The 23,304-nt window shown below is 35.7% G+C and overlaps 1 protein-coding gene across 3 annotated transcripts in view; it reads left to right on the top strand.

Moving 5' to 3' along the window:
- Positions 1-23,304, top strand: part of LOC145684924 (uncharacterized) — a 204,000-nt gene that overhangs the window by 114,895 nt on the left and 65,801 nt on the right. The gene's annotated exons all lie outside the window — the stretch shown is intronic.

Genomic DNA, 23,304 nt, shown 5'->3' with positions numbered 1-23,304 from the left:
TTTTATATGTACTTCGTTGATTAGATTTTTTATGCTTACGGAAGTTCATGTGTTGTAGGCCTCTTTAATATTCATATGTTTGAGATGCACGGAAGACGTTAACGATTTTGTGAACAATAAAACTGTATATGAAGGAACTCAAGATCTTTAATAAATGCTAAGGTTTGTTAATGCTTATCAAATTTACACGATAGTCAGTTGAAATTATATTGAAGTTCAATATTGAAATTATATTGAAGTCTAGTATAGGCTATAATGTTTCTTTAACTATGTAGAATATTACATTTTAACGCAAAAACATGTCTTGAGAGCTTGTGTGTTCAGTTTAGGTAACCTCATGGAAGTCATGTCACTTTTTTAGGGTAGTTAATGTATTACCTGTTACCTATTACTTACTATATTATTTGTAACTATTTCTCAAGATAGAAAGTATATAAAGGTACAAGGCGAAAATGTACAGTATATACAGGGTGTTTCAAAACAACACCGACAACGTTTGGGAGGTGATTCCTGACACTAAGATAAGACAAAAAAGTATAGACCAACCTGGGCGCACAAATGCTTCGTTTCGGAGTTATAGGCTGCCGAAAATAAATTTTGAAAGTCCATAGCTCAAAAGCTATGCGACCTACCGTAGTCGGTTCAAGACTTCGCTTTGGAACTAGTATGTGCCCTAACCAAATATCCAAGTTTCAGAATCCTGCGATACTTCCACAACAATTTTTATAGAGTTCCAATAGTTCGGCTACGTGCATATAATCTGAAGTACTCACGAACTACATCTATAAAAATTGTTGTGGAAGTACCACAGGATTGGGCATATAGTAGTTTCTAAGTGAAGTCTTGACCCGACTACGGTAGCTCCCATAGTATTGGAGCTATGGACCTTCAAAGTTCATTTTTTTTCATGTTTTCGGCAGCCAATAACTCCGAAAGAAAGCATTTGCGCACCCAGGTTGGTCTATACTTTTTGTCTTATCTTGGCGTCAGGAATCACCCCCCAAACGTTGTCGGTGCTGTTTTAAAACACCCTGTATAAATGTATCAAAGTTTTAAAATTATTGTTTCATTATCGCATTTCGTAGGAGAGGTTCACTTTTCTCTTCTAACCCCCGAAAGAGTTGTTAAAGTTTAATTTAAAGCAATTTATTGGTGAGTTCTTCATACGATGTTTTCGTGTTGATTATCCGCGGTTGCCGCGCCACCCGATTCAGCGAATTATCGTGAGTACACAATATAATACACACACACACACACACACACTCATATATATATATATATAATGTTATTTCATTTGCAAATATGGCCCCCGCAAACTCGGAACTCTGGCTACGTCCCTGGCTATGTGAGGTCTCGAGTTGGATCACAAAACAAGTTAGATTCAAAGTCCGATATTTCGCAAAGTTCGCGTCTCATTTTAAGTGCATTCTGTTTCTTATACGTAAGGTCGTAATGCACTACATAAGCACATATCCAGTGCTGTTACATAGATTAATCTTATTCCTGAGCTTTCAACGGTGCATGCAATCTTTATTCGAGAAAACTAATCTTGCGTTCATTACGTTCCAATTTTATATTGATTAAAAATTACTTGCGAACCATGGACATACATATTATGTAAGTATATAGGTAATTCGAGTTATCTGTATCTATTTTTTTTCACTCGCCAAAAAAGTGATTCTTAACTTTCTAGTTTTCTTTTGTATTAATTTTCGTAGTTTTGCTGCAACATGATGGATTGAATAGTCAAAAATATTTTTTTCGCTCTATGATTTTCATTAAATTTTGGATCCATTTTTACCCTACCTTACCTAGTAAAAGTTATATATTTAGTCTTAGTTGAGGAACCGGTTTTTCGCTTCTGTAAAATTACGAAATTACGACTTGGTTTAGTTTACCTTCGAGGTCCAGATATAATAAAATCATCATAATCAACCATTATCAATCCATTGCTAGATGAAGGTCTTTCCAAGTCTTCTCCACAACTATCTAACTTGGGCAATTCTTTTCCAGGTTACTACTCCGTGGTTCTTGATTTCGTCACATCTTCTTGTATGGGGAAGTTTCATAGGCTGTTTTTGTCTCGTGGGATCCAGTCTAGAATTGTTTTCGTCCATCGATCATAATTTCTTCTTGCAATACGACCAGCACACTTTCCAGCTCATATTAAATTATTTCATTAGCACCATCAGTATTCATTTCTATATATTTTGGCTACAAATAGTTCGAATTCGCTACTTTCGGAATACAGACACGCTACTTTTTAATCTTCAGATCTGGCAACACTGACTGAATGATTTAAATCAACACAATGTGAGGACCCCCATTTGGTCTAGCGGCTAGCACTCTTGATTTCGGTTTGCGTGGTCCCGAGTTCTATTTCTGGTAGGGGTAAAGTTGAACAACTGAAGTGGTTCGGATTCCACTATAATCATTAGCTCCACGTCTCCTTTAGCCGCCCTAGCATAACTCTGAAACGTTAAACTAAAACAAAACAAAACAAAAGTGAACACTGTGTATTACTAACTGTAAGTCCTTGAATAATTGCATATAGCTGTATGGTATGGATCGAGTTTGAGGTGGTCGGTGGTCAAACTAAAGCAAGTGAAATGTAATTAGGGTGTAATTAGAACTTTTAATTAAGCACGGTCTTAATCTAAAGTGTACACCAGGCCTAAGGCTTAGGGGGAACAACTAGTGTTACTGAAAATGTATCAGTTACATTTAATTTCAGTTACAATTTGCATTTACATGTATTGCTGGAACGAAGACTTAAACATTAACATCATAAGTAGCCCAAAGACTATGAAAAACGTCCTCTCTTGAAAGCATTCTTGCACCATGAAACAAATTACGAGTAATTTTAAAATATCTTGCAGTTCATCTACGTTATTTGCACATATTTAGAATAATATTTAGCAATTTATTTAAGTGGGCAACACTGCTTAAAATAATTGATTGATTGATTGATTTTGAGTTTATCGTCCCGTTCAGCAGCGAGGCTATATGAGACGTGGACCTACTGATTAACGTGGAATCCGAACCACATGAGCTCCCGCCGGGAATCGAACCCGGGTCTCCTGCTTAAAATAATGTAACTGCGACTTGTAATTAAAACCACCAAAAACTATTGTTGTAATGTTATAGAAGCAAAGGAAAGCAATAATCATTATAAAAATTTAATACAAATACGTCATTTTAGCAGTATAACAATCACTACCAATGTGTTTGGTCTCTCTGAAACGATTTGAAATAACAATTGCTGTAAATGGCGTTATAAACATTTAAGTCTTTTGGAAGCATCTGCATGATGAGACGTGATATGTCAGCGCGTTTTCGAAGTAAAGTCTTTAGAAACATTTAAATTTTTCGTTTCTTGTAACTTTGTTCCCTCATTCATTCGAAATATATTATACCATGATCACAGTATTTGAAGCTAAGATACAGTTGATGCGCATTGCACCGTCCATGCCATTTGAGTTATTAGAAATTTCCAAAATGTTGATGTTAATGATACTGTGTTTTCCTTTGTTACACTAAATAATGTATGGGCTATTGTGGTTTTGTTAAATAACTAAATTAGAAATATGTAATACTTTACGTAGCGCAATTTGAGAAAATACAACTTTATTTTGCTTTTAGCAACATTGTTTATCTAGTGATATTGCAGAGTATCTAGAAGAATTTCCCAACTTGGTACAAAATTTTAGCATTTTTAATATATATATATATATATATCGCAGATTCTAGGGGAGGGCTATAGGGACTATATAGCCCCCCTTAACGCTCAGGTATGCACTGGATAAAATGGGCTTCAATCCTACTTTCTTTACACTGGATAAAGCGGCAAACCATGGTTTAGCCCCTCCCTTGATCATATATTGGTCCGTGGATATATATATATAGGGGAAGGTAGTACACAGTGGATCAATTTTTAAAACTTTCAGCATAAATCCATTTAATGCAACTATTACTGGAATTTGTTTAGTGTAGAACATGGACACATGTCTCCACTACATTCGTAAGTAATTTATTAATATGAAGCGCTGCTCTGTATTTTACAGTTACAGTTAACGCTAATGCTTGTAAAGTGATTCACTGTGTACCACCATCGTACACAGTGGATCATATATGCGTACACAGTGGATCAAAGGAACAATGTATTGAAAGTAATGAATAGAAACCGTATGATAGGGGCCCATCATCTGAAAATCTCCAAATCTACATAAAATTGTAAACATTATTGTCAAAATCTTTATTACTCACAATACAAAATAAATTTTAAAATTCTAAATAATAGTTAGAATCGAAGTATTACAAGCATCTTAATAGCATAGTATTAATTTCAGAAATTGATTACCAAAATAAACAATACAAACGACTGTTATAAAACAAACTTTTTAGACAATTAAATTGATATCTTGTACGGAGAATCTTTGATTTTGGATTAGTAAATTTAGTAGTTATGCACAATAGCATAATCAATTTGTTATAAAATGGAGAATTTAACTTTCTGTACTGAATTCAATTAGTCTGATTATGCAAATTATTAGTTTCACTATGACGACAAAAATATATGTCCAGCTCGACAATATCATCCTTTGAAACTTCAAAAGGTTAGCGGAGATCAATTCCATGGAACTCTACCGGCAACCTGATATTAACAGACAGTATTTTATTCTTCACAATAAGAGGTTTTGGAAGCCGTCTTACTATTCAAATATTGTGTGTGGGTGAAATATCTGGATTATTTGGGTGGACGAAACTTTCGTGTATCTTCTCACTTCTTAGAAACGAAATCTAAAAATCATTTTCTTTATTTTATCCGTTTTGCTTCAGATTGCTGCTGAATTTGAACTCCTTTTATTCACTGGCTTCTTTCTCTGTTATTACTTTCTTGGATGTCTGATCTGTTCTAGTTCATGTCCAAGTTGAAAATACGTGAAAGGCTACAGAATTTGGGATATTTCGCAGATAAGTTACATAAATTACTAAGGAATGCCTCAACATTGTGTTTGTTGAATGACATCAATCTTGAGAGTCTAAGATTGACGCTATTCAACACATCTTAGGGATTTCGAATACTAAGATCTTTATTACGATTCACTCTAGACCTGAAATTTTGCTTTTTTCCCCACTAAGCAGGTATCGATATATTGTTGTTCTTGTCAATTTCATATGCCAAACGCCTCACGGCAACGTAGACTAAGACATCTTGTTGCACATTTTTATGTATTTCGGAAATAAATGCTCCAACTCTGAAGTGAATATTTGTCGTACAGAATAATTTGACTTCATTTTAACATTGTCACGTGGTACTTTCTTATTTTTTGGCACATCTGCTCAAAGTTGTGTAAGCAATGTTCTTCAATTTACCAACGCTGCTAATAGAATATCCCTGCTCCACCACTAATTGCACTGCTTCTCTCATCTAAATAAATGTCTTTCATGTTGCCTTGCGTATATTTCCTTGTGGTTAAACCATTAATCTGTAACGTGTAACATGATATTAAAAGCTCCGTGAAATGCCAATACCATGACTTGTTTTTAAACGAGTATGCCAAATACATTGACTTCTATAAACGCAATGAGGTACAGAGGGATCAGTCCACTGTGTACCACACCGATGTGATCCACTGTGTACTTGTTGGTGTCAACCCAAACAGTTTCCCACAACAAGGAACTATTAAAGTAGAAGAACAAAATAAACAATGCTATATTACAAATACATTCTTACCTACCTCCCGTGTCCGTGATATTCTAAATTACAGGATAAATCACAGCGTCAGAGCATTCACTCCTATTACTTCATTTTTTACTTCAGCATAAGGAAAACAGATTTTTCACTTCACCACAAATGAGAAGCATCCATTGTTGTTGATATTTCGTTCATAAGTGTGTAATGTGAAAACAGAATAACTGACATGTGCTAGGTGAATTTGTGCAATAAATAAATGAATAACGCCTTCTGATCCACTGTGTACAATGATCCACTGTGTACTACCTTCCCCTATATATATATAGGGCCTATATATATATATATCCAGGATAGCCGATTTTAATCTTTCCACGGAGATATCTCGAAAACAGTTGAACATAAATGAACCGAACAAAAACTCAAATAGGAAATGCCATGGGGCACACTGAATGGTGTTGTCGGGGCCGCCTTTCATGGGGTACCAGGGCCAAACTTTAAAATTTTAAATGGAAAGATGGGGCGAGTAATACCTCGTTCCATAGGTCTTTTAAAAGTAAAAAGCGTTGTGGCAAAAGAATTTTCATATTGGTCACCGTATTCAAGATCGCCGTCAAGACATGCTGCCTGTATCTGATAAAACGTCCAGTACCATTAATATGAAAACAGTTGGAGATAAACGAACTGTCAGAAAGTGAAACAGAAAAGGCATGGGGCGCGTCGAGTAATGTTCTCGAAGTGCTCCCAGGGCTGCCTTTTAAGGGGGCCAAACTTAGAAATTTTAAACCGAAATATGGGTCAAGTGATACGTCGTTGGATAAATCTTGAAACACTAAACAGTGTTGTAGCAAAAGATTTTTCATATGGGTCACCGTTTTCAAAATGGCCGCCAAGACATGGTGCCTGTATCAGATAAAATGTCCAGTATCAGTAGACACCTAATATGAAAATAGTTGGAGATAAATGAACAGAATAAAACTCTTATAGGAAAGCACAGAGGGTATTTTTCATTCCACGGCTCGAGTATATTGCAACGGAGAAAAGAGTATTAAAGTATAATTAACATGATGCAAAAGAGGAAATGGTAGAAAATTATCTTTCCGATCTCTGTCCGTAAGTGGATAAAGCGGGAATGAATGGTAAAATCTCAAATGAGAACCTCACTTTTATTTGCAATAGATGTGGTTTGTCTGAAACACTTGTGTGTACAAATGACTGGTCTATAATGAATAAATATAAAGTGATATAAGGTGAATAAAAATAAGGTGAAATTCAAGTTTAACATTTTACCCGACTCTTCGCCCCTTATAATTTAACGTATTGCGTGCAAGATTTTTGCGACATATCTGCATCAGTATCTACCGTTTTGTTACTAAGAATCACAACTGAAATTACCGTTGAAAGTTTTCGGAATGTAACTGTGGACATCTCAGTGAAACTCATATTCTATCACATACGAGAAGCCATAGAAGGAAAAGAAACGAACCAATATCATGCAGACGACTGTTGAACAAAACCGACGTTTGTAAACATTGTTCTAAAATTGCATTGTTCGACAAATTGGTTTCGCATTTCAGTTGATTCATTTTTGCATCAAACCATTGCCCGCAATCAAAATGGAAGGTACCATTTAACAAGAATTGCACATACTTTATCCCATTACAGAGACATTTATCTCGTATAAAAACACATTTCAAATAACTTTGTTTTGTAGATACAATTTGCAAAAACTAAGGCTCTCATTTGCAATTTTACCGATCCTTCTCGCTTCACTCACGTATAGAGTGAGGTTGTAGCGATAATTTTCTAGGAGTTAGATTTCTTCCTCTCCATTATGGCACTTTCACTCTAATCATCTTTTCGACTGCTGCAACATTCCCGAGCTATAGAATGATAAATACCCTCTGTGGTTCCCTATTCGAATATTTGTTTTGGTGTTTTCATATTAGTGGTATTGGACGTTTTACCTGATGCAGGCACCATGTCTTGGTGGTCATTTTGAAAACGGTGAACCATATGAACAATCTTTTGCAACAGCACTCTTTAGTTTTTAAAGATATGTCGAACGAGGTATCACTCACCCCATGTTTCCATTTACAATTTTGAAGTTGACATGTCTTGGCGGCCTATGAAAGGTGCCCCTTTGATTCTCCGCGACAATGTCAATCGATGTGCCACATGACATTTTCTATTTGAGATTTTGTTCGATTCATTTATGTTCAACCGTTTTCATATTAGTGGTACTGCACGTTTTACTGTATCTGATAGAGGCAACATGTCTTGGCGGCCATTTTGAATACAGTGCCCGATATGAAATATTTTTTGCCACAACGCTTTTTAGTTTTTCAAGATCTATCGAACGAGGTACCATTCACCCCTTGCTTCCATTTAAATTTAAAGTTGGGCTCCGGGAACCTATGCAGGGCGGACCTGGGTGGCATCGCGACTATATATATATATAAAGAGAGAGAGAGAGAGAATTCTATTTGCATCAGCAGTGGATTTTGTTTCGGGAGATGCTTAAGGAACGAGTAAGAAACATTTACGTTGTACGTGCAATGCAAAAAATTATCACAAATTTATTTTGGGAGGGGTTTGAGCCCGATAACCACCCCGTAAATGCGCCACTGTACATCAGTCAACTGTTCTCATATTATCTAACACGACAACGAAACAAATTTTGTGTGAAGGCAATTTTAGCATTTATCAATATCAATATTCGAGACGAGACCGAGGCTTTCGAGACTGACCTAAGTCTCGTCTCGGTCTCGTCTCGATTTATAGAGGTCTGTCTCGATGTCGGTCTCGTCTCGGTATTTAAAAGTCCGTCTCGGTCTTTGTCTCGTCTCGATATATAAAAGTCCGTCTCGGTCTCGGTACCATCCCTACCCTTCAGCCAAGAAATAAATAGCTCGTCTACTTTGAGCTTGTCTAGCGGTGAGCCATTAACATTGATGAACAACAAGTTAGACAATGTTTGAGCACTTAGTCTATTTCTAATATCAGTCATCTGTAAATTCATAAGGGGAAATCATCGTTTCCACGCCGTCGTGGAAATTAATAATACTTCTACCCGATTTCTGCAACTCCTCATCGACAATCTGCTTGTTAGACTTAAGTCTGATAACGATTTTTCTCCGTCAGTTTTGAAATACTCAGCAAGAAGTATCATCTCTATCACCATACATCTCTCCCACATCGGCCATGTCAGTTGGCAATGTCGACTCATGGAGAACAGAAACTTCATCTACCACTCTTTCGATAGGAAATCTTGTGAATAAATTATCAATTAAAGCCTGATAAACTGATGATTTCTTATTTGTTTATAAATTTAATTTTTGTAATTACACATGAAGGTTTGATACCATTACCAAGTTCCCTCCCCTCTGTGGAAAGCGAAAAGGAATGAGGTTCCTGGAAAATGTTCAGAGGTGAATGGGAATTTCCCTCCTTCTTCTCCTTCAATTACCACACTGCTGTTTGTCATGTGCCAAATTACGATGAATTTCAATTAAATTATCATAGTATAGGCCTAATTATTTCCTTGTTGAATTATCGATACTTTTCAGTGGAAAAAAGGATGAAATTTGAAAGTTCCAAATCAAGGTAAGTAAACCAACGTAAAGGGGAAAAAGTGTAAAATTTTCCATATAATTATGCGTACAATCCAAACTTAAAATTTCTGTGTTATTAAGCTTACAGTACAAATTTTATGCCTATTTTTCTCACAACTTTATGGGTATATTGTCCTGTGCTGAAAGCGCTCCATATAATAAACATAAGCTTCAGCAATTATTATAGTAGAAAGCAATGGATATATAAAGCGAAGCACTGTATTTTTTGTTTCTGATTTTTTTTCTTAAATAACATCGATCGTTTTCGATCATTTTTACAAACCAACTCACTACCAATTTTCCATATATAGAAAGTGGAGAATTTAAAAAAAATGCTAGTACACATTCTGTTTATTTTCAATACACTGAATTTCAGCTCCGTAAGTTGAATGGCGTGCGAGATACTAATTTTTTTTTCGCAAAAATTCGGATCCTCGCTACCTCCTTAGGATATTATGCCTTATAATGAAAGCAATATAACATCCCAGTTGGGATTAAGGCCTAACTATATACCAAAAGTAATTTCATTTGACTTTGCAATTTGACCGTGATGATCAGGCACACATATTTACATTCAATTTTTTATATAATAATTTATGTATTACAGTTATTCAAAAATGTATTTTTTCCAGTAGTTAGCTTCTCTAAAAACTCTCAGGTCTCGAAAGCCAAGTAGTAGTGTAAGTCCTATTGCTATTATTACATTTAAAAATATCAATATCCAAAAGTGTCTGAAGTTCTTTTTTCACTTGGTTAGATATACTCACCTCAGGTAAGTAAACAGAAACAAATGGAAAAGGAAGGGAAATGAAGGTCTTGAAAGTAAAACGAAGACAAATTTACCAGTCTTCAGAAGATACTGTCTACAATGGAGTGAGCAGAGTGGGTCGGTAGATCATACTGAGTCGGTGGGTCGCAGTGGGTCATGGTGGGTGGTGGGTCGCAGTGGGTCACAATGGGTCACAATGACCCACGAACCACTGACCCACTCGAGAAACTTGACCAACTTGACCCACTGATCCACCGACCCACTGACCCACTCCATCTCTGTCAGGACAAAAGTCAATGGAGAGCTTTTATGAACGTAACATTGAATCTCCGGATTCCATACGCCATGGTGTTAGTTAGTTAGCCGGAATTGACAATTGTTGTGTATTACTTAGGAAATGCTGCGGTATCACCTTTACTGATGCATTTGGTAACTTGAAAATACTGCTGGCGCTCAAAATGCAATCTTACATTTCCCTGACCCTGCCTCCCCCATAGATTCATATACGTCCCGTTTTTGCAAGCTAAAATTCTGCTCACCCTATACTAGGGCCAGAAGTAAAGAAAAATCTGCACTAAATCGGGATATAAATATACTAAAGTACAGGAATTTATTAAGTAAGGTGCTGAAACAGTACAATACTTCCAATTTTTTGAGATGGTGTACTTTACTAAAAATATACATTATTTTGCAGTATTGGCGATTAATAAATCTACATGAAGCCTCCCTTTACCAGACTTGTGCGGTATTTATTCCTGGATAAAGAGTTCTAGCTTCATTGACCTTGTCGTTTTGAAGAGCACTACAAAAACAATTACGCTTTCGTGCAAATGTTAGTTCAATATTATTAGCAAACATAATGCTTTACTAAGAGGAAGCTAAGATAAGAAAAAGAACAACACATTTAGCCATTGGAACAATAGGGAAACAGGATATATACATATACAGTATATGTAGTGTATTGAACTTAACTATTGCAGGATGTATCATATAACTCTCGACTTCGCGATAATATGTCACTAAGATCAATAGCCGCCATGTTGTTTATCAAAAAGAAGAGTTTCTGATTCATAATGCCCTTGCTTAAATATTATTATGGAATGAAGAAAGTGTTTACTGAATACCAAAGGACTTAAGTCACTAATGCATTTAATGTATAAATTCAGTACTCCTGGAATGTTAGTTGAAAACGTGGGGACGAAGTGATGTAATATCGGGAGGTATGAAAGCATACACATAAACAGGAAGAAACACTCGTTACGGCAGTAGAAAAAAAAAAGTGACTTCATTCTTGGCTTTTTTTTCTTCTTCGTCCATGGAGACGATATTTCTAAAAGACGATAAACATCCGGTATTCATGATACCAAAGTATTAAATGCGTAATAAGGGGCGTTGAGAGCATAAAAGAATCAAATCCAATTACAAAACTTGTGACAAAAAAAGAAATAATGTTTGTATGGTCCACTTAAGTCTTCACTACATCGAAATTAAACTACCGCTAATTTTAAAGTTTTTTCTGTAATATCTTCAAAACAAACCAAAAATATTCGAAAAGCAGAAACGTAGTGAACTAGACAATACGATTTTGCATGTGATACCATTATCACAACTCACCTATCTGTTCTATTTGGAACTGTAGATAGAGTTAGCATTTTTTGCGGGTTCTGTAAATAGAGGCATACCAAAAGCAGATAGGTGAATTGTGTTAAAGGTATCACATGCAAAATTGTATTTTTCTAGTTCACTACGTTTCTGCTTTTCGGATATTTTTTTGTTTGTTTTGAAGATATTACAGAGCAACTCTAAAATTAGCGCTAGTTTAATTTCGCTGTAGTGAAGACCTTTGAGTGCATGGAAATCATAGTTTTTCACATTATGAGAATTATTTACAGTATCGGAATATCTAGACATGAAACATTTAAGCTCTGAAAAGAGGGGGTGTGGTGGCTCAGTGGTACAGCTCTTACCTTTGGTACGTGAGGGGTTCCTGATACGACTCCCGGCTAAGTAAGTTTGTGGTGGACAACATCTTGTCTGTGAGTTGTCTCGGGAGTACTCCCGTTTCCTCCCATATTCTCATTCCATCAATTTTGTCATCATCATTAACCTGCCTTAATCATTCGTTTCCCTTAGCCTAAAGGACATAATCGTGGGACGTTAAACTGAAAGACTTCGTTTTTAAGTTCTGAAAGGAGCTTCAAATAGAGACCTTCAAGATAAAATATGTCCAAAATGACCGAAACTGGATTTGAATCTCTTCTGCACTGAACACACCATATGTAAAACTCTCCGGGATCAAATTCATTCAAGATTTCTTAAAAAAAAAAAAAAAAAAAAAAAAAAAAACCGACTGAAGTATAAGAAAAAATCGTTTAAAACTGCGAAAACAATAACCACTTTAATATATAAGAGGAAAAAAGAAACTTGAAGCCATAGTACGGACCGACTCCCCGTATCTATTTATTCACCTGTCGCGGATAAAATTAGATGAAAGTATTTTTTGAGATATTTATGGAAACTTTTTAAAAAGGAATTTTTAAAGTTCTTTGTTTTTAGTGTATTTTTTTTTAAAAAAAAAGAATTTATACTTAAAACAAAATCCTTTCTCAGGTTGAATTTATTTATATATTTCCCTATCTTTCAGCTGAAACGAAAACATGCAGTGTTCACATTAAAAATTTGAATTATCCAATATCTGACAATTGCGATTACATAAAAAAAAAGAGAGAGAGAGAGAGAGAGAGAGGCAAATTGGTATCAAATTTATTTTTAGGTTCATTTACAAGATATGAATTGTGACGGTTGCGACCATGTTGGTAATCGCCTTATATATTATTTTTTTTTCAATTTTGGGATTAATATTTTATGTCCAGACTGAATACTAGCCGAAGACTATTAAAAATTAAATTCTTCAGTTTAACGTCCCACATTTACACTGTTTAGGCTAAGGGAGACGATAATTAAAGTAAGTGAATGATAATGGAAGAATTAGCTTAATCGAAATGTAACAGGAAACCGGTGTACCCCGAGAAAAGCACTGACACAAAATTGTCTACCAGTAACTTTCTTTGCCGAGGAACGAACCAGGAACCCCACGCACCAGAAGGAAGTACTGTACCACTAAGCCATCGTGCCTCAACTAAGGCTGTTGAGTGAAAAAAATTACTCACATGAAGGAATGTAATAAACTGATTCATAGCTAAGAAGATTACAACAGCACAATATTTGTTGGATCATTGGCTTACGAACTCGAATTACTGCATTTTAGAGAAACCGCCAATCAGTCACCAATACGATCATCAAATTGTATGTAAGGTATTTAAGAGCTAAAGTGAGCAATTAACACAAGTCTATACAATTTGTGCTGACTTCGACAGAACCACGGAAGAAATAATCATAGTTCCAGAATCAAGGCTGGTTATTCATCCACGGTTAAGCTCCTGCTAATGAGAGGGGGTACGGGTAAGTGGGTCTGTGGTTCGATCCCCGGCCAAGTAAGCCTGTGGTGGACAACATCATGCCCGTGGATTTTCTCGGGGTACTCCCGTTTCCTCCCACTTTCTCATTCCACCAATTCTTCCATCACCATTCATTTGCCTTCATCACCCGACTCCTTTAGCCTAAAAAGGCATAATTGTGGAATGGTAAACTGAAATATTTAAATTCATTGTATTTTCCTGCTAATAGAAAGTTAGAAGGAAGTTTTGGATTACTTTGTACAACAGTGACTAGAAAACGAAGATTTTCCTATAGATATTTGGACTTGCTACCAGATGAGACACAGGTTAATAATACGGTGGAAGGATGAAATAATTAAGATAAACGCACTACTCGGTAGATCCTATCTGATCCTGGTAGATCTCAACCTTATTTATCTGGCGACCCCCTTAGTGAACCACTTATATTTCACGCCTCCCCTCCCTTAGCTGTTCGCTAATTCCATTTGCGATTTCATATCAGCATTCCATTCTCAACTCTTCAGCCAGTGTTGCCAGATCCGAAGATCAAAAAGTAGCGAGGTTGTACTCTAAAAAGGTGCGGATTTGAACTATTTGTAGCCCAAAGGTAAAAATGACTTATTTTGTAGTTATATACACTTTTACTAATCATATACATCGACTTGATAGAAACATCTGGAATTGGAAATACGTCAGATGTCTGGGTTGGCAACGGTCAGAAGGCGACCATAACTCAGACTGTTGGCGGTGGTGTGTCAGGGCAAACTCTATACTACATCAATAAGAGTAGAACTGCGGTGTGGAATAAACTGGGTAGATGGTGATAGTATATAACGGGTGACCATTCTGATTTTGAAGGAGACATGTTTGCTTAAGGTTGGTTTTAAGGGACAAGTTTTGCCGATAGATGGCACTACAGCCTTCGTATCTCTCTCATGTATTTTTTATCTTTCACGAAAATTCACGATTTCTCTTACAATGTCCCTTTACACTAACCTTAAGTCAATTTTGTAGGTTCTTAAATACACTTTGAAACGTTTATAGTATGATTTTGCATTTATATTCCTCACTTCTTTCACTAAATTCTTTATCTGGCAGCCATAAATTTAGGAAGATTCTATTGCAGTTCCACTTACTCATTATATTAATATGGATAATACAGTAACACAATTAAATTGGTGACGTTCACATTTACACAACTCCGTTTATTAGGCCTAGGTATACCTGAGACTTCAACACGGTCAGTGATACTGCAACAGCATAAACTCAACAAAAGTCTAGTGTTGCCAGATCTGGAAACTAAAAAGTACTAAAACAAGAATTCAACTAGCATCGAACATGTTAGTTTTACTAAAACTATTGTTCGTTTTGAATAAAATAATTAGCAAACGAAACTTTTATTATATTATATATATATATCCAAACTAATAGTTTGTGATTTCATTCTTAAACATAAGAAAGTAGCGTAGCGTATTCTTACGAGTATAGCCTACAGATAATTAAAAGTAGCCCCAAATTAGCGTGTCTCCTAATTTGAAATTTTGATAGCAAGACCACTTAAAAATTACCCAATTCGCCACTTGTAGCCCAATCTGATAATAATAATAATAATAATAATAATAATAATAATAATAATAATAATAATAATAATAATAATAATAATAATAATAATAATAATAATAATAATAACGGTAATAGATAGCGAGAAGCAGTTTTCTACAATCGTTTAAGCTTACTAAGAACAAATTTCATCTCCATAGTTAACTGTACTGAAATCAGAAGTGATAGAAAATGAAATGAAATTTTTAAGTTTTACATCCCACATTTATGCCGACTAGGCTAAAGGAGACGGTGATGATGAGAAATGAATGAAATGGTGGAATGAAGAAAGTGGAAGAAAACGGGAGAACCCCGAGGAAACCCGCGCATACGGTGTTTGTCCACCACAAAGTTCACTTCAAAGGTTTGAACCCGGGACCCCATACACCATAGGTGAACGCTTTACCACTGAGCCACTGCGGCCCCCCAGAAGTGATAGAAATTCGCAAGAGCTTTCAGTTTAAGGGTCTTCACTACAACGAAATTAAACTACCGCTAATTTTAGAGTTTTTCTGTAATATCTTCAAAACAAATAAAAATATTCGAAAAGCAGAAACGTAGTCAACTAGATAATATGGTTTTGCTTGTGACACCTTTACCACAACTCACCTATCTGCTTTTGGTATGCCGCTATTTACAGAACTCGTAAAAAATGCTAAATCTATCTACAGTTGCAAATCGAAACCAGATAGATGAGTTGTGATAAAGGTATCACATGCCAAATCGTATTGTCTAGTTCACTACGTTTCTGCTTTTCGAATATGTTTATTTGTTTTGAAGATATTACAGAAAAACTCTAAAATAAGCGGTAGTTTAATTTCGCTATAGTGAAGACTCTTAAGCATTGATCTAGTAAGAGCAAAAGCGATAAGGGAAATCAAGAAGCAGTTTAATGGAATCGATTTCGTATTCTAAGAGTAAGTACCATTTTCTCTCTTGATCCTCTATCCAAACCGGAAGTGACAGAAACAGGCCTGCAGCCAGCACAGAAATGTTAAGGGGGCCCCGGTAGAAGTTAGGGTGGGGTCCCGAACCAATCGTATTGCAGTTCTTTTGCAAGCTACCGTTTAAATTTTAGCTGAGGGCAGTAAAAATTTAGTTGGGCCCCGCCCCCTAGACCCCCGTGGATACGGACCTGGACAGAAACCAACCACTTCCGGTTTAACTTTGATCACTATAAAGTGAAAACGATAATAGATAACGACGACTGTTTTTTTTATGCAATCAATTATGTGTTCTAAGAATATATTTTATTTCTGCTCTAATCTGCCTACTAAAATCAGAAGTGATAAAATCTACTACCACTTCCGGTTTAAATATTAATTGAGAAAATATGTCGTACAAACCAAACTCCTTTACGTGGTGTACACCTGAGTACTTATTTAAATCTTTTGAGCTTATGTTACTATCAGTATTCTTATGTTTTTTTTTTAAAAAAAGTAGAATTAAAATTCCCAAAATTTTATAGCAGAAAATACATTATTTTAATAATTGGATGTTTTGTTTTTCAGTGGATAGGGTAACGTAACGAATTTTATATAACGCTATCGTTAATTACCCACTTCGCTGGGTTAAAATTAAAAAAAAAAAAATAATATGTTCCGTTGGTCAGTCACTTTTTACTAGTACTGAAGCGCTGTCTGATAGACGATTTTTTCCTTCTTTCTTTTTCTTTTTTCTTTTTTCTTTCTTTCTTTCGTTTTTTTTGTCTTCCATTCTTCAACCAGAACATATAAATTTTCGGTATTTCCAACTCTAAACATTGCCACATAAAGTTGGCTATGTGAGAAGCAAGGAGTTCTCTCCCTCTCACCCTCTCCCAAGGTGGGGTCTGAATTGGTATTTAAACGGCATCGGAAGTGTCATTGTTCATCTCAGCGACCCCGAAAACAATGGACTTGACAACCATTGGTCATTTTCGATGATTATATAGATCTTTCCCTTTCCCTCCCGTAAGTTGCACTGTCAAAATGAAATGGAAACCATCCCAGCCAGGCTCGAACCTCATCTAAGTTCAAAATTTGATCGAAATCGGTCGAGTGCTTCAAGAGTTAGTCACAAACATAGCCACTTTCAGTTTTATATAGATATATACAGTTCAGGGAGAGAAAGTAGGTTACATGCGTAGGACCGAAACGGCGCGGCGTAGGCTCGAAATACCATAGGACCGAAATGGTTTAGGAACGAAATGGCACAGAATCGAAACGGCAGGCCAAAACAGGTTTCTGAGCTGAAGTTTCGGCCGTATGCCGTTTCGATCCTACGGCATATTCCCGAGAAGATGACTTGCTTAAAATTTTTGTTCTTATATATATTGAAACTCTGTTTTTGAGACTCTCAACTGTAGAATGTGATCCAAAATTCACTCGATTTATACTTTTTCAGATTTTTTTTCTTTTTTTTGGACTTAACGTTCAGTCTAAGAGGGTTACTTATGGTCCGCGGACCACAGCTTGAGAAACGCTCGTTTAAAACATAATCGTGAAGCTTTGCGGTGGAAGCAACTAGCTTCGAAAACTCTTCAGACACTTGCTGTTATTTAATATGAATTGGCGGAAACATACTGTAACATCTGATTGCGAAACAAAGAATATTTCCCTATTGGAAAGCAACCTGATACAATGAATAACTGGAAATACTAAGGTATGGAATGTGTTTGTTTGTTTGTGGATTGCGACACGAATACAAATATAAATGATAACAAATGCTATACAATTACTGATAATATCTAGCGGAAATATGCAGAATAAAGGGCAAAAAATAGTAAACTATTAAATCATTATTTTGAAAAGCAGCTACGCATAAAAATAACAGTAAATATAACCTATGAGTTTAACACCTGAAATAAGGGCTATTTGATTACTGGAAAACAACTGACTTACGCTCATTTTTTTTAATGACTCGTTACAAGGATATTTTGTTATCTTTCCCTTCTCCTTTCTCGACTGGTCTAGGGACTGGTTATGACAAAGTTATTAAGTTATTATTTCAAACGCAAGCACGCATAAAATTTATAGGAGTTCGTGAAAATTGGGAAACAATTGACTTACATGCTTTTTTAAAATGGCTTCAGTCAAGGATATTCTTTCTTAAAACTACAATAAGCCAGTTAGTTCTATAATACAGGAATATTACTTGACATATACAAGTGAATATTTACATAATGAATGTACTGTTTCTCATGTCTTGTGTTCTTCATATTACTCCTAACGCTTACGGGATCCGGGGTTTTTGGGGTATTTTTTTATACTTTCAGTCAAGCAGCTACTGCATCGTCACTATTTATCCTAGGATCATGGTTCATATCTCATTCTCTTCAAAATGGAGCTGGCTTCCAAATGGTACCACTTGCGTGCTCATACCATATACCAGGAGAGGGAAAAATGATGTCAAAGGGAAAATTTCGGAGGAAAAAATTTTTTTCACACTTTGGGCCCCTCTGCAACGACCCTGTGTGAACGTAGAGATCTAAAAAAATCTGATAAATAGTACCTGGTATACTAAATGCGTGTGCCAAATTTCAAGTTTCTATCTTGAATACTAAGGGCGAGAGAAATTTTATCAATAATTCCCACAATGCCCCAAATTACCGCAAAACACCACGATCTCAGGTAAAAAATTTCCTGAGACATCTCTATTTACCCTAGGACTATAATCCGCCAATCATTCTCTTCAGAATAGAACTGCCTTTCGGGCGGTACCATTCACATGTCTCCATCATGTATCTAAGGCGAGAAATTCCCGAAAAAGGGAATTTTTTGGTATAAATATCCCTTTCTTCAACTTTTAGCCCCTCTGGACCCCCCTGTTTTAACGCATAAATCTAAAAAAGTCTGTTAAATACTACTCGGTGGACTGAATGTTTGTGCACAATTTCAATCTTCTAGGTGCAAAATAAGCTCGCTAAAAATATATATATATACCGACAATGTACCATATTCCCCTATACAGAAATATATTTTGATAAAAATTCCCTGACACATCCCTAATTACCCTAGGACTATAATCCGCCAATCATTCTCTTTAGAATAGAACTGCCTTTAAGACGGTATGACTCACGTGTCTCCATCATGTATATAAGGCGGGAAAATCCCGAAGAAAGGGCTTTTTGGGTAAAAAATATCCCTTTTTTCAACATTTTGCCCCTCTGAATCCCCCCTGTTTTAATGCAGAAATCTGGGGGAAAAAATCTGGTAAATACTACTCGGCGGACTGAAAGTTTGTGCAAAATTTCAATCTTCTACGTGCAAAAATAAGCCCGCCAAAAAATAAATGAACATAGGCTTAATAAATGAAAATATATATTTTAGAATTATGACGTCATTACCTCCTATGTCTCGACGCACGAAGGTGTGAAACCATACGTAAGGTCTTCTACAATGCCTCTGGACTTGAAAAACAAAAAACAAAAAACAAAAAACAAAAAAAAAACGGACGAAAAAGGTCAAATAGGAGAGTTATAACGCAATGTACCATGAAACACCCGTATGGTACAAATTGTACCATAGGATCCCAAAAGGGCTAATCCCAATTCTCAATTCAACCCGTAAAAAAGTGCTTAATTAGTACGGCCTCTATTTTTTCACCATTTTAAAATACAGGGTGTTACATAAATTTGCGACAATATTTTGGGAACAGATTGCTCACATCAAAATGAGAAAAAAAGTTCATATGAACCTGTGCTCAAAAGTGGATAGTTTCGGAGTTAAAGGGTGCCGAAAACGTGAAACAAGGGAAATTTAAAAGTTCATAGCTCCATTACTATGGGACTTATCGTAGTCGGGTCAAGACGTCACTGGGGAACTAGTATATGAACTATCCAAATATCCATGTTTAAGAACGCTCTAGTACTTGCACACAAATTTTTAGACAGGTAGGTGGACAGTGATCAAGTAATCCCAACTCTAAAAATGATTGTGCAAGTATCGGAGGTTTTGACAGATGAATATTTGGATAGTTCACGTACAAGTTCCTCAGTCATGTCTTGACTTGATGATGATCGGTCCTATAGTAGTGGAACTATGGACCTTTGAAGTTAATTTTTTCATATTTTCGACACCCTATAATAACTACGAAACTATGCATTTCCGACTGCAGGTTCATGTGAACTTTTTTCTTATTTTGATGTGAAGAATCTATTCCCCAAGACATATATATACAGTATCGGATCCAAGGGGAGGCTATAGGGGCTATGGCCCCGCTTCACGCTCAGATATACACTGGATAAAATGGGCTTCAATCCTGCTTTACACTGGATAAAACGGCAAAATATGGTACAGCCTCTCCCTTGATCATATCCTAGATCCGCCCCTATATATATATATATATATATATATATATATATATATATATATATATATATATATATATATATATATATATATATGTGTGTGTGTGTGTGTGTGTGTGTGTGTGAGTGTGTGTGTGTAATTGTGTAGGGTCATTTAGGGAGGGAGATCTCGACACTTTTAAAATGAAACGAAATGAAATCTTGAAGTTTTACGTCCCACAGTTATGCCGGTTAGGCTAAAGGAGACGGTGATGATGAGTAATGAATGAAATGGTGGAATGAAGAAAGTGGGAGGAAACGGGAGAACCCCGAGAAAACCCTCGCACACGGTGTTTGTCCACCACAAAGTTCACTTGGCGTCGACACTTTTAAGGTATATATATATATATATATTAGGATGGGTTGAATTCGGGTAACATTTGGGTGGGGTAACGAAACATTGTAAAATTGGTAATCCGTGCCGTCCTGATAGTGGGAAACAAAAAAAAATTGCATTTTAAGTACTGTCTAGGGGGGCCATCTTTACTTTGAACAGATGGATTTTACGTCAATTGCAGTCAGACATGGAGTACACATTTTATACGCATTCTGATCTGCTATCTGTAGTAGTATAGTGGTACAGATTGTAGACAACGTCAGATTGGAGCTTATCCAGTTACAAACTAAAGTGTGTTAAAAGTAATTCATTCCAGATTCGTTTGTAGTCACCACATTAGCTTGCTTTTGTTGTGTTTTCAATTATTACCATAGTGTAGAGTGAAGAGTAAATATTCTTAAATTCTTATATGCTAAACCAACTGGCAGCACAAATTCTCATACAAAATTAGACTTTTTCTGTACAGAAGGTATTTCTATACTAGAATGTTTGATTTGTAGTATTGCACCATGTCGAGAAAAATGACCAAAGACCCTAGTACGAATTGCGAATACATCTTTGACACTGCGTTCAACATCGACCGAATGGTACGGATACTTTGGTAGAATAATTCCTGTGCTTGATGAGAGAACAACTGTTCCATCGACACATAAAGGACCTATTACCAACCTGCTGTTGTTTGATCCTGAGACCAAGCTCATTACTACGTTTCAACCTATTTCTGGCTCTGTAATTGATGTTCCTGAGCAATTAACGAAAGATCTAAGTTCTGATCAGCTGTACTTACTAAGGATATGCGTAATAATTCAGTAAAGGACGCAAATACAGATCCGCTGTTTGTACTAGGGTCTTTGGTCATTCTTCTCGATATGGTGCAATAGTACAAACCAAACATTCTAGTATAGAAATACCTTCTGTACAGACAAAGTCTAATTTTGTATGAGAATATGTGCTGCCAGTTGCTTTAGCATGTAAGAATTTGAAAATATTTACTCTTTATTCTAAAACAAGAACAAGCTAACGTTATGATCTACAAATGACTCTGGAATGAATTACTTTTAACACATTTTAGTTTGTAACTGGATAGAGCTCTGATCTGACTTTTCTGCAATCTGTACCACTATACTACTGCAGGTAGCAGTTCAGAAGGCGTATACGATATTTATTCCATATCTGGCTCTAACTGACATAAAATCCATCTGTTCAAAGTAAAGTTTGACCCCCCCTGGACAAAATGCTTTAATTTCTCACTATCAGGATGCTATGGAGCAACAATGTCACCGTGTTTCATTACCAAATCAAAATTTTACCCGAAATTAAATTCAAAATTTCAAAATTTCAAAATTTTTAACACCAATATTAAAATGTTTATTTATTTATTTAGTATTTTATCTTCCACTGCTGGTAATATTCTAGTACGTATTAACTTTATTTCCTCTGAAGGCACTCTCAGAGCTCCGAGAAGCACTGCATCCACAAGTCCTGCCTGAAAGAAACATTAATCTGAAGCCAGACTAGATTAACTACATTTTCGTGTAATGGAATACTATCCTATATGGAAAGATTAACTTTTTTTTTTTTTTTTTTTTACGAATTGATGCCATTAGGAAGGGTTCACTTGTTAGTTCGTTGTGGCTAGTGATGGGCAGTGGGAATATTCCCGGTGGGAAGGAAAATAAAAAATGGGAATATTCCCGGGTTTTTTCTCTGGCATATAAATTCCCGGGAAGTAATTTATTTCCATTTCTTTACTTTATCTTCCAAATTATAAAAAACATGTGTTTAATTACTTTATTTTCATTCATTATTATTTACTTCTAGGTTTTAAATAATTTGGAAATTAGAAAATAAAATTTGTTGACAGTATTTTATATAACTAATAATATGATATTTCAAGTTCCATTTCTATTTGCACTAGAAAGTAGCAAAGAACTAATTTACAAATGATGAAAAGGAACCAGTTTGTAAAGTAATGTAAAAATAAAGATGAAGTGATATTAATACACCCCGAACCACTGTTAGTAATAGACGTCAGTCTGTCTCCTGTCTCAGACTCGAATTTCTGAAAAGATGCTTGGACTACTCTTACGTGTGAATTAACGCATGAAATTTCGAGAAATAAGTAGGAAGAAAGGTCGTGTGTGGCAATGTTACGTACTAAATTATAAAACTAGTCCAGTATCTTGCAAATATTGTGATCATAAATATGTATGCGCAAATGTGTCTTCTAAGACATGGTGAGATATGTGTCTTCTGACAGTTACCCAACCTAATTTGTTTATAACGTTTAAAAATTTAACATGTTTATAATATCAATAGTAGAGTCAAGTTTAGAAAATCCACTTACATATAAATTTAAACTATTTAGCGCTGTAAAAGTATGTGGACTTACTATACCAATTTTTCCACATACTTACTTGCATAGAACATACTGTAAGTAAATATGCATTTATGCGTGAAAAGAACATAATACCGTTGAGAATATACATTTTGAAGAATCCTC

This window comes from Thermobia domestica, chromosome 5, assembly GCF_964235325.1.
Source record: "Thermobia domestica chromosome 5, izTheDome1.hap1.1, whole genome shotgun sequence".
NCBI lineage: Eukaryota > Metazoa > Arthropoda > Insecta > Zygentoma > Lepismatidae > Thermobia > Thermobia domestica.
Note: the sequence above shows the minus strand (reverse complement) of the source record. Positions and strands in the feature narration are given on the sequence as shown.